A 14,001-nucleotide genomic window follows, 5' to 3' on the forward strand; every position below is an offset into this window, starting at 1 on the left:
GGCTCCTCTTCAAAAGAGTGCAAAACAGAATCTGAGGAGAAAATGAAATAAAATTAGTTACTCAATGAATGTAGGGAATGAAATCCCAAATTGAAGAAAATTAGCATATTTTGGCAGTAACATGGTTTAATTTTAAAATGAGTATTATTGTAAACAGTATGAAATCATCAAAATAGGAAGAGGAGAGAATGAGAGAGAACTGAATTAGAGACAGAGATTCTGTTCAGAATTCAGAGGATGAAGGGAATTCAGAACTCATTTAGCCCACCCTGCATTAGTGAATAAAGATCTCCTTTCCATGATCATTGGAAGCCATTTTCTAGCCTTTACTTATAGCTGCAAGTAAAGCGTTACACACTTCTTGCTGCAGCCTCTTTCATTTTTCAGTAGTTTTCATTATAGGTCATGCGATGTCGGGAGGATCTGGGTTAAAGTGGAGTCTGTTATGCAAAATAGCTATATAACTCTGATTAGACCCCTTTATCTCTTAGCATTTCAGATAATACTCTAAACCTAAACTATAGCAGAATTCAAGATCTGTGTAGGTATAAAATGAATTCGAAGATCCGAAAATAGTTGTCTTTAAAGCTTCTAACCATTCATTCATAGTCTGTGTGCTTGAAAGACAAATTAGTCTAATACCTTTTGAACATTATATCCCTTCAAATTCCTGAAGGGGGAATTCCAATACCTCCACCCTGAAGTGTCATTTTCTCAGAGGGGTGAAAAAAGGAAACCTCACATTGAGAGAGATTTGCCTTTGCAACAGTGATGCTTGACTTTAGCTTTTGGAGACTGCAGTAAAAGGAACCTGTGCTCAGGTTGACGTGTCGTCCATAATTACCTTGAACCAGCCCCATCCCTCTACTGCTCTCCAAATGTCTTCATGCTATATTGCTATCTTTTAAGATGCCCCCTCCCTTTTGATGTCTCTACTTTTGGGAACAGTAATCAAGTAAACCTGGGCCTTCCTAGAAAATTAATCTCAAGCAATTGCTCTATAGACCTACTCACCATCTTTATGTGACTTCCAAGTTCAAAACACTCCTGCCTTCCATCACACCCTTATAAATATCGTCTTCCATTATTGGAATAATAGTTCCATCAAGCCAAGGACTAATTATTGTTTGTGTTTATTTTAAAATCTGTATCTTCAGTGGATATTTGTAATAGCACAGTGACACATGGCAAAGTAAACATATTTTAAAAAATTTATCCATATTTATATCCTTAATATGATGACAATAGCAGACAAAACCATGAGGAAAATACTATCTAACAGCAAAATTGCAAACTGCACAATGTCTGCCTTTGGAACCCACCCCCATGATCTCCAAAATCCATGTACTATCTCCCTTTTTGATGTTCTATGTCATCCTTTCATAGCCATTTTTATTAAGTTGACAAAGGTCTCTCCAATCTATTTAAAAAGGATTCAGCAAGACACTAGCTTTAGTGAGGGGATAATTAAATATTGCACCAACAATGTCTAGTAGTACCAGAAATTTTTAGGAACAGAAGACTTACTGAAAGTGCAACAGAATGGGGTACAGTGAGAAAGAAGGGACAGAAGTGAGGGGTTGCAAAGATTTCAAAGACTTGTATTATAGCATACAGAACACATAATTTGGAGTTAGTAGGTATAAGTTTGTTTCCCAAATATTTCATGTACTAGCTATGTGACCTTAGATCAGTCATTGAACTTTTCTTGCCCTTATTAGAAAATATATAAGTTCCCTTCCCTTCCTGTTATTTTATGGTCTGTTTTTTAAGGTCTCTTCCAGATGTATATTATAAATAGCTGTTATTTCCATTCTTTAAAAAAACTAGGGAAGCAGCACCAACAGAAAAAGGAAAAGTCCATGAAGCAAAACCATAGATCAAAGTATCTATAGTTGTTTCATTATAAATACTATCAATATTGGAGGGAAGAAAACAAAATCACAAAGACATTAGAAAGATAAAAAAACAATTCATTATGAGGGAACTTAGGTTCTGATATGTGCATTTTCCCCTCGCCTGCTAAATCTTGTTTATGTCAGATTCTTTAAATCATACCAGAAAGTAATATCCTTGTATGAAAGAGAGTTTATCAAAGTGTTTACTTTATTTAAACTTCAGTGGCCACAACATTTCTATATGATTCACTTCTGGTTACTGATGAGGTATAGGCTCTGGGAACCCCCTTGAACTCTGATTGAATCTTCCCATTTGATGAGGCATTTGCCTGAAGCCATAAGCCTTTCATCATAGCTCTGCTCAAATCTCTGTCACTAGCCTAGCCCCAACCCTTGATCATCTCAAAATATCTGTACCCAAAATTGTTAAATTTTCTCTCATGTCCAGGTAGCCTCCAGCTACTTCCTACCCTTAATCTTTCATTACTGGAATCTGACTTCATTTGACTCCTCCTGAAGACCCTTCCCAAAGTACTCCTTTTAGACAACCCCTAGATTCCTCCCACATCCTTTCTGTATATAAGACCCCATGTCTTGCCTCCATGAGAAAAAAAAAAAAGCTAGAGAATTTTGTAGCACAGACTCACTCTGTGTCACATTATTCTGGTCTGCTTATCAAGTACCTTAATAGTCCACCCATCATGCCAAATATTTAACAAACTTTGGTTTTCTTTGAGAGGTTTTAGTCACATGCATTTGACAGGACCCAGTATGCTGGCATTTTGGGGTCTTGAGCACCCTTAACCCTATACCTCAACACTTCATGCTTCCCTAACCTCTATATTTTATGGTTCCCTGACCAAGTTACCACAATGCTGAGGCAACTAAAAATACATTTATACTTGGATTTACATAATTCCCAATTTCTAAGCTTCCAAAAATATTTTTTCAGCAACCTTCCTGATATGATACACTTTCAAAATTCTCAGATATGACTGGTCACATTTTCAGAGGTCAATATATGTACATAGGGACTATCTCCACTTAGCCTCCCTTCCATTAACTGATGAGGTCCAGGCTCTAGGAACCTCCCCTTGAACTCTGATTAAATTGTCCCATCGCCATTTTCTGCAGTTTCCTCCTAATATCTGTGGTAGACTGGTTAATGAAACACAGGTTAAGGATTTCTGCCCCTTCTATAGAGTCAGGATCTAAATTTGTATACCTTTTAATAATTTCTACATGTCTATCTAGGAACAGGGAGGGGTTTTCTTTATCTGAGTAATTTCCCCCACTTTCTGATAATTTACTTGCTTTGGAAATGCAGTTTTTAGGCTTTCTAACAGGCAAACTACCATATGGTATCTCTTTTCTCTGTCCTCCCGGATCTGATAATCCTATCCTGGGTCACTAGTGGGAACAGCAGCTGTTCCTGGGAGGTATTTTCTGGGGTCATTGCTAGCCAAATAATCCCCAAATTTTTGGCTTATTCCCAGATTCTCCTCTTCTCCTCAGTGGACCAACAGGTAGAGAAAAGTATATGCAAATCACCCCAAGAAAGCTTGAATTGGAGGGATATGTCTCAAAAGCCTTCAATAAACTTTGTTGGATTTTTGGAGAACTTACCCAAATTTTCTTTAATTTGATTGAGATCTGAAATGGGGAATGGGGCATGCACTCTAGCTGTCACATCCCAAACAGCCACTTCCCTTAAGGGAAAATGTCCTGAAAGTCCTATGGGGACAGGGGCTTGAGAAGGGAGATTGGAAGTCCTACTTCCTGTAAGGGAGTGACTGGGGGCTGCTGGCTGAACTGGATCAGACTGAAAGACTGGGGGATCAGGCTGGCAAGGGGGAAGGTCAGCCAGCACATGAGGAGTGGAAGAGGTCAGAAGAGGAGATGCCTCTATGACTGCTGTGGGGGTAAGGCCTGAGGACTCAGTGGGTGTTGCCTCAGGGGAGGGTCCACAGAGGGAGGCACCTCAGCAAGAGCAGTGACTGGAATCTGAGCAGGGGTCCCTGAGGGAGGAGGGGCCATGCTGGGAGATGCAGGGTAGGAGACAGGAAATGAGGGCTGTTGGGCTAGAGGAAAAAGGAAGGGGAACCAATGGGAAAAGGGTTGGGGTGCAGCAGAAGGGGATAGGGAGGTGCCTCAGTAAGACTGGTGACTGGGACCTGAGTAGGAGTTGCTGATAGGGGAGGGGCTGGGGCCAAAGCCATAGGAAGGGGGTCATTTAATTGGTCCCTGTTGCCCCTCTGTGGAGGGGCTCTAGCTTCAAGCATCTCAGTCTTTCCTGAGAACCTTGTTCTGAGAAAGTTCAACAAAGGCCATTAAATAGTCAACTTCTTTCCATCTTCCTTCTCTGTGACAGTATGATTCTAACTGCAAGAGGGTATTATCTTTTAAAGTCCCCAAAACAAGTCACGATTCATAATTCATGTTCTTCAAGGCAATACCTAGGCCAAACAATGTTGCAAAATCACCAACTTTTCCTTTTTATGGTCTCTGAGAAGCTAATTTTTTTCCAATGTTGTAAAAGATAACCCAAAGGTAAAATTTAGGAGCCACAGGCATAGGGCCTGGAAGTCCCTTCCTCCATAAAGGAAGGTTTGAGAGCAAGCCTCAAAAAACAAAAATACCCCCCACAAAGTAGTACCTGAAGTTTTCCCAGGTCCCTAGCACGAAGAGAATTGAAAGACTATGGCTTACACTTCTGGATGGGGCGTCTGTCCTTTTCCTCCATTCTTCATAAGCTGCTCACATGTCTGTGTTCTCCAAAATAACCAAACAGGATGAGAACCTGAGGTTAGACTGATTACGAAACAGCCTCCTAGCTGTCTGACCTAATGGGATCTGAGAGGTCAGGCCCAAAAAAATCCCCACAAAAAAAAAATAACACTCCCAAGGTACTAGGGAAAGAGAGAGACTTGCATACCTTCCAGTCCTGGCTGGAGAAGAGCTTGAGATTAGCAGTGTTTCTGGTATCAGGGAACCACAAAAATGAAGAGATCACTCATAAAGAAGGTTAGGGTTGCTCTGGAGACCCCAAAATACCAATACAAAGAGTCCTGCTGAATGAATTCGACTCAAGTCTTCTCAGTCAAAGAAAAGTAAAGTTTGTTAAAAGTTAGCTTGTATTAGACACAAAGTAAGTCTGTGCTAGGTCATTCTATGATACTCTCACACCACATGGAGGGAAGATGGAATCTTATATGCAGAAAGTTGTGGGACGAATCTAGGGATGGTGTGGAGGAGGAGTTTGGGGAGGGTCTTTAGGAGAAATGAGATGGGGTCAATGAGTGATTAAGGGTGGGAAGTTGCTGGAGGCTACCTGGAGACTACCTACAATGGTAGGCTTGGTCAGTTCAAGGGTGGATTGATATTTCGATAAACTCAAGGTTGGGAAGTATATGGACAATGGAGGGCTAGGCTAGTAACAGAGGGTTTATTGCCTCATGCAAATGCCTTATCAAATGGGACCATTTAATCAGAGTTCAAGGGAGGTTCCCAGAGCCTGTACCTCTAAGATTCAAGGAGAGCTCGAGGGGGCTCCCAGAGCCCATACCTCATCATTAACCATTCTTTATGATCTCAGATTTACCTTGCCTTTTCTTATCTTTTTTTTTTGTTTGTTTCCAAAATGAGGGGAGCTTAATAAGAGATGGCTTCTGAGTTCACTTACAGCTGCAGATCTCTAGTGCTATGATGCTTAGAACACTAAGGCTTTAAGGGCTAAATCTGCAATTTCATCATCTCATGGATTATCACCTCCCAATTCTGCAGAGAACCAGGGATTCAGCCAAAACTGATTCTTAAGACTGTCATCAAGAAAATGTACTTCCCTGTCTTCATACATGTGCACTCTTCATGCTCTTTGCCTTAACACCTTTATTTTATCCTCTATTTATCTAAGCCTTAAACCTTCTTAAGCATTGCTCAGATCTTTCCTTCTTCCAAAGCCTTCCAGTACATATCCCTGTCAATTGACCCCTCTTAATACCTGCAGCCTATGTTTTTATGTATGACACTCATTGGGCCCTTTGTGTATGCTCCTGGTATCCAAAGCAGAATTGATATTTAAATCTTCATTTCCCATCTGCTCATTAGATTTTGAGACCCCTGAAATCATGTAGTCTAATAGTGACTTTTTTCTTCTCCCTAGATGATACAAAATGATCAATAAATGGAACAAGGAAGAAGATAATGGGGAGGGAGAAAATTATGAGGAAGACATATAATAAGAAAGAAGGGGAGGCAATTACTTTGGCAATTTTGTCTTCTGCTTTATTTCTGTCTTTAACTACAGGTGCCTTGTGGGAAGGAGGTGGGGGATCAGAGTGAGGCAGAGGGACATCTTCACTTTCCAGTCTGGGGCCCTCATATGGGAAAGGAATCTAATTCAAATTACATGTACTCACCAGAAATTTGTCTCCTTGAGTCGATTATCCCTAAATCTGTTGTTATTAATGAGCCTGATGCCAAAGTAGGAGATGATATGGTATAATGAGGAGCACATTGAGAGCCAGGTGACTTGAGTCAGCAATCCAGAAGGATCATTTATCAGTAATATGGCTTTAAGAATGTTTTTTCTCCTCCCATTAGCTCATCTTTCCACATCATAACAGCAAAAGTGCCTTTCAGCCCTGGTATACTCTGATGCTATAATTCCAAGATTCTATTTCTATTATTTTAAAATGTTTTTTTAAATAGTACTAGATAGGCTGGCAATGGGAGCATACAGTACATTAATATAGACCACTAGAGTACTTTTCTCTGACCTTGTGGAGGCAGTCATTTCAGGCTAATTCATAGAGCAGACACAAAGCAAGAGAAAGTTTGTTATTGTGTCAGGAAGTTTAGTCTTGGGAGAATATATGGGATCGTATATGAGTCCTCTGGACCTCTGGGACGTAACATCTGGAGAATCTCAACTGACCTCTTCTCTTTGAACAACACAGCAAATCATTTGAGGGAACTCTGAGTCTCCAGTGTCCCTTTTACAGAATTCAATTTTGTTTTGTTTTTAAATCACAGAGGATAAGTACAATTTTGCAGCTGGTTAAAATCTCTTTTGAAAATATAAAGGCAAAGCACCATTACGGTGATGCAATAATGGAACATTTTGATAAAGACCAGAATTTTAATAAGTGTTATGTCCAATCAGGGTTCAGGACAGAAGCTGGCCCTTATTATCCCCCTCTCCCCACACCACACACACATATAAATGAACAACACATCATGCTGGGGGTGGTGGGGTGGTGGGAGGAATTCTTTGTTACCCTGTGACCTAAAAGATAGTTTCTACATTATCATCAACAGCATCATCATCTCCTCCTCCTCCTCCTCCTCCTCCTCCTCCTCCTCCTCTTCACCACTATAGTGCAAGGTTTGCTAAATGCTTTTTATTTGTTCTTATTTTACATCACAAACCTCTGCTTGGGAATGCTGGAAGTAGGAGATCCAAGAATTAAAGATTCTGATCTGGACCTGCTATTGCTTTTTTCTTCTGACTGAGTCTAGCATATCTGAATTCAAAGTGCAATACTGTTTGCTAACTATACTTACAGAAAATCTGAGTTTCTTTCCTAGAAGCCATATTGCCTTCTCCTCATGGAAGAAAGGGTCTTTTTTTTTTTGCCAATTATGAGCTTTGTGAAGTGTTAATGCAATTGAAATGGAATGTATAAGACACATTGTTATAAATAAAATTCTAATTCAAATAAAAACCCAAACATCACTATTTGCAAAAATAACAATCATAAGTCATGGTTCTATAGACGCTTTAGTTTACAATTTACAATTTACTAAACTCACAACACTCCTATAATAATGTTGGAAAGATTCAGCAGAAAGCATCTGCAGAACTGGGGCAGAGGGGGCCTGGAGTCCTGCATCATTGTACTCACACACATATACATATACACACATGCATATATGTGTTGTTTCATTAGTAAGTTTCTTAAGGACAGAAATTATCTCACTTTTTTTGTTTTATATGCAATTCTAGGTCCTAACACATCCAACACGTTGTTTTTCATTTGTCTCAGTCATGTCTGAATTCTTCATGACCCCATTTGGTATTTTCTTGGCAAAGATATTGTATTGGTTTTCCATTTCCTTCTCCAGCTCATTTTGCAAATGAGTGAATTGAGGCAAACAGAATTAAGTGCCTTGCCCAGGGTCATAGAGCTAGTAAGTGTCAGAGGCCAGATATAAACTCATAAAGATGAGTCTTCCTGACTCCAGCCTTGACAATCTATCCATTGCAACACTTAGCTGTCTTTAACACATAGTAGGTCTTTAATAACATCTTATAAATTGACTGGGATAATGTTCATAATAAGTGGCAGAGATAAGGTTTGTGTCCAAGGTTTTTGATTCTGGGGTTAACCATCTGTAGCAGCAAGCACCCAGGCGTCCTCAGGGTTTGCCGCCCATACAGGTTCTTGGATCTGCTTTGTTAAAGGAAAGCAACTCAAAATGGGTTAACAAGCTTACTTTAATCAGTCAGACATATATCGTTTACCTTGTTCAGGGGGAAAAGGTCAGCACCCCAAACTTCAAAATATACAGACAGAATTATCAAGACATTAACAGATCAAGTAGACAGATTTCCAAACTGTCCAACCATTACATCCATACCCAGTCAACATCTGGGTTTCCACATTCTGGGTTTTTCAAAGCCGGGGGACTCTCAACAACGGCTTCCCAGAATTCAGATCAAATCACGGAACACTTCTCAAAGTGAGTCCCAAAACAAAGCTACACATCAGGGCTTATATAGCCTTCTCCTAGCTCAGAGAATGTAACAACCTTATTGACCCACTGGCCAATCAAAAAGTATCTACTGAAAAACAAGCCTCCCACCCCAGGTTTCAGGTGCACTTTAGCCTAGGGGCAGGGAAGATCTTCCAAATTTACATTCTTATTACACCATCCATCCAATATACAGCTTTTCTTCTAGTAAATGGAAAAAAAAATATGATTTTGAAATATTACATAACCCCTGATGTTATGAAGTTTACAACCTAAAACAAAGCAAATGTATGTGTGTGTATATATTTATACACATATATGTGTAAAAATGTATGTATTTGAATATACACATATACATATATATGCATATGTATAGTACTATAACTATGATTTATTAATATCATCTGAGAAAAAAATCTTTGCAAGTGAAGTTGACAGTTGAATGAAACATTTTAAAAGGTAATGTTAATTTGTACTAATATATCTATATGTGTGTGTATACACATATATATAATTTAAAATACTCATACATGAAGTATATATGAATATAGATTTAATCTGTTTTAGATGTAAAGGTATCTAAAATGTGCTATATGTAATATGCACTTAAAAGCCTGTTGATTTATTAATTTAAAAGGAAAGGAGGCCTTATTTTTATTGTTTGACAAGTATAGTGCCAAACTTTCTGTGAAAATGACTTTACACTATATATACACATACATATACATGCAAATATACATCTATACATATACATACACACATACACATATGTATGTATGTAGATGTGTGTGTATCTATTTATCTCTGTGTGTATATATATGTATATATATTATCAAATGTCCTCTTGCTGTTGAGTCATTTCAGTCTTTTCTGAATCTTTCTGACCTATTTTGGGGTTTTCTTTGCAATGATACACGTGTTGTTTGTCATTTCCTTTTCCAGCTCATTTTACAGATGAGGGAACTGAGGCAAACAGGGTTAAGTGACTTGCCCAGGTTCACACTAGGGAAGCTGAGATTCCGGGCCCAGCATTCTATCCACTGTGTCACCTAGGTGCCTATGATGAGATCTGCTGGGAGTAGTAAGGACAAGTGACTGGGATTGTTCCTTGCTAAGTTATTCAGTCATTTCTCACTCTATATGATTCTATAGTCCATGGGGTTTTCTTTGCAAAGATTATCAGTTTGCCATTTTCTTCTCCATTGTATCTCAATTTTACAGATTAGGGATTGAAAAGGTGTTAAGTTACTTGCCCGAGTATCTGAGGTTGGATTCAAATTTAGATCTTCCTGATTGCAAGACTGGGGCTCTATCCACTCTACTATCAAGCTGTCCCATTTGAATATTAATGATTTGTGATTACTCTTAGAAAAATCAATTCCTTTACTTCAGTTTATTGTCAGTGCTACCTGACAACTATATCTTTCTCATAAACAACCCACTAGAACATATAGATATACACAGATACATATGGAGATACAGGTATACTCTTTTTTGGAAAGGAGAGGGAGAGAAAGACGGAGAGAGGGAGAAAGAGAACTTGAAGAGTTTTTATAGCTCTAAGGACCAATAGCTAGATTTTATTTGCAGTCACTTTGCAGATGGTCTTATCAGACATGTCAGCATTATTTCAGAATGTCATTACTGTCTAGAACTGTCTCTTTTTTGGAGCTTAACAGAACTGAAGAAAAGAAAAATTGGAACTCTTGAAAATAAAGTGGAAGACAATTTCTAAAATAGAGTTGTTCATATTAAAAGAGGGGAGACACATATACAAAAATATTTATAGCAGCTCTTTTTGTGGTGGCCATGAATTGGAACCTGAGGGAATGCCCATCAAGAGGGGAATGGCTGAACAAGTTGTGGTATATAAATGCAATGAGATACTGTTGTTCTATAAGGAATGGTGAGCAGGCAGACATCAGAAAAATCTGGAAAGACTTACATGAACTGATGCTGAGTGAAGTGAGCAGAACCAGGAGAACATTGTACCTGGCAACAGCAACATTTTGTGATGACCAATTTTGATAGACTTGTCTCTTCTCAGAAAGGCAATAATTTAAAACAATTCCAAAAAAATAAGGATGGAAAATGCTCTCCACATCTAGCGAAATAATTATGGAGTCAATGCAGATTGAGGCATACTATTTTCTCTCTCTTTTTTTGCTTCAATTTTTTTTCTCCTTCATGATCTTTCCCTTGTGTTCTGATTCTTTTTTCACAACATAACTAATATGGAAATATGTTTAATATGATTTTATATGTATAGCCTGTATCAGATTGCATGTCATATTGAATTAGGGAAGGGGACAGGAGAAACATTTAGAATTCAAAATCTTATAAAACTGAATGTTGAAAACTAGAAATAAATAAATAAATAGATACAGAAATTAAGAAGAAAAAAAAAAGAAAGATGGGAGAGCCAGGAATCTTTATCTCCAAGATAAAAATGAATCAATAAACAATTATTAAGCTTTCATTATGTTAAAGAACGATACAAAATGCTTTGGAGAATGAATTGTGGCTTCATAAGAATCCTATTAGCCCATTGTGTTGCTTCAGGAGTTGATGAGTGTTATTCTCTTCAAACTCTGAGTATGGTGACTTATCAAGGTGCTTGTTTCTGCCTGGCCGCCAATAACCATCTGCTCAGCCCGCTAGCTCACACATGATGTTTTTTATACCATTATTATCTCTGAAGTAGTGGAAATGTGTAGTTTGAAAAAAAAGAAAAGAAAGAGAAAACAAGCATTTAATCTTGTGAATTTAGTATTTATTTTTAAAAATAAATTTAAAATTTTTTAAATCTTTGAAGAAAGGTTCTGAAGCAGATGCTACATCATATAGTACATGGTAATGATTTTCTAGTATTGATTTTTTCTCATTTCAAATATTCCTTATGCATTTGCCTAAAAAAATGTCCAGATTGGCTTTCAGATGGTTGAAGAATCTGATTGTGTGACCACTGGAGAGGGGAGTAACTGAGTAGACCCCAGAGAATTATTAAAAATCACCATAAATTCCATCAGAACATTTTAGCCAGTAGCCATAGAATCCGTATAAATGATCTTATTGACAAATTATTCTGAGATCCATTAATTTCCTGAAAGTTTCCTTCACATCATTGTTCCTCAGACTGTATATTAAGGGATTTAGCATAGGAATCAATAGTCTAAAAAACAGACCCCACTTTGACTACAAGCCATGAGTTTTTGGAATTAGGAATACAGTAGAGAAAGAGGATGGTCCCATAGAAGATGGTAACAGCTGTCAAGTGGGAGGCACAAGTGGAGAAAGCTTTATATCTGCCACTGGCTGAATGCATTTTGAGGATTGTGACAAAAACAAAAACATAAGATATAAGGATAATGATGAGGGTACAAAATACATTGAAATTTGCAAAGATAAAAAGCATTGTCTCACTGAAGTGTTTATCAGAGCAGGAAGCAGAGAGGAAGACAGAATATTCACATACAAAGTTGTTAATGATTTTGGTCTCACAAAATGGCAATACAAGAAGTGAGTAGATGAGAACAATAGAAGAAATTGTGCCCCGAGAATATGCCAAAATCACTAGCAGAGCACAGTGTTTTGGAGACATAGAAACTGTATACAGCAAAGGATTACATATAGCGACAAAGCGGTCATAGGCCATCACAGCCAACATGCCCATCTCTGTCATCACACAGGTGACACCAGTGGTAAACTGTGATGCAGGCTTTGATGGAGATGCTTCTGTCTTTCACAACTAAGTTTTCTAGTAGTTTTGGAGTAGCTATAGTGGAGTAACAGAAATCCACAAAGGACAAGTGCTTGAGGAAAACATACATGGGGGTGTGGAGTTTGGGATTGATCTTGATGATCACAATCAAGCCCAAATTCCCCATCACAGTAACTGCATAGATGGTGAGAAACAGTAGAAGGAGGGGAACCTAGAGCTCAGGATATTCAGAGAATCCTAAGAGGATGATCATGACCACACGGCTCTGATTCTTGTCAGGACTCACCATGATTCCTGTTGGAGAGAATCAGAGATGGATCATGAGAAGCAGAACTGAGAAACAGAGGACAAAGGGTTTCATGTGAATTAGAAATGATTACTATAATCGTGGGAATAGTAATAGGATTAGTTTTAAAGTCAGCACTTATTTTCAAATCCTATACATTTGGGTTGAGAGAAAAGTTTATGAAAGAAGCCAAAGGAAGAGGGACTTAGAGAATGGTCTGAATATATGGGTGATTATAAATTTGTAAAATTTAATATATTCTATACTTTAACAAATGTCCATTCTATGAAATTGAGCTCATCCAGAACCCTAATTGAAGAAGACCCCACTAACACCTAAGGAAGCCTATTTCCCTTCTTTACACATCAAAATGGAAGTTCAAAGTTGTTTCATCTCTCCTCCACTTTTGGTATTTATTGTATCATCTTGAATACATTCCTACTACCCATTAGATCTAGTTCAGTTTCTTTGAACTCAGCAAAAGAAGTGTCAGTTCTTTTCCACATAGCAACCTTAATGTTAGTTATAATTTGTTTAAATGACTTTGATTCTAACAGTGTGCCATAAAGACTATATGACAGTCAATCAATCACTTCAACTCTTTTGCCTGAGTTTTGTAACAGTAACAATGATTAAAACTAACATTGGCATAGCATTTTCTATGTGCCAAGTATTGTCCTAAGCACTTTACAATCATTACAAAAACAACCTGGAGAGGTACTTGCTATTATTATTCCTATTATACAAATCAGACAACTGATGCAAATAAGGATTTAAGATGATGTGCCAACTCTTACACAGTGTCTTGAGGACAAATTTGAACTCAAGTCTCCCTCACTCCAGGCCCAGATCTCCGTCAACTGCTCTATAAAATATGAGGTAGAAATAGAAAATATTTCAATATTTTTCCAGGTCTAACATTATATATTCACTCTTTTTAAGTCATTTCCAAATCTTTGCACTAAAATCTTATGGTCCTTTCCACTCTAGGGTAAAAAGAATTCCCAGATGAAGATGGAAGATCTCTATTAGTCAGATCCAAAATACAACCTCCTGAAAGCTGTTTCTGGATAGCTAGAAGCTGTAATGGAAAGAAAACCATCTTGAACCTAGGAGAAAATGTAGAGAAAGCCTGAAGTGGGGTGTTTTAGTGATCTGTTCCATTATCTTTTCTGCCAGGGAGTACTTATGTCTATCCCTTTAAAGAAAACCATGATATTCTAATAATCTTCAGAGCATGAATTAACAATTGAAAAAGACAAAATAAAGTATATAAACAAACAAAAAATGAATGAGAGAGAGAGAGAGAGAGAGAGAGAGAGAGAGAGAGAGAGAGAGAG

At 38.0% G+C, this 14,001-nt stretch overlaps 1 pseudogene; it reads right to left on the reverse strand.

Annotated features, from left to right (window-relative positions):
* Positions 1-11,723: 11,723 nt before the first annotated feature.
* LOC138156756 (olfactory receptor 1165-like) lies at positions 11,724-12,664 on the reverse strand (annotated as a pseudogene).
* Positions 12,665-14,001: the final 1,337 nt, after the last annotated feature.

This window comes from Petaurus breviceps, unplaced genomic scaffold (assembly GCF_028583685.1).
Source record: "Petaurus breviceps papuanus isolate PSGF00001 unplaced genomic scaffold, PetGlider_PUasm1.0 156497, whole genome shotgun sequence".
NCBI classification, from domain to species: Eukaryota; Metazoa; Chordata; class Mammalia; order Diprotodontia; family Petauridae; genus Petaurus; species Petaurus breviceps.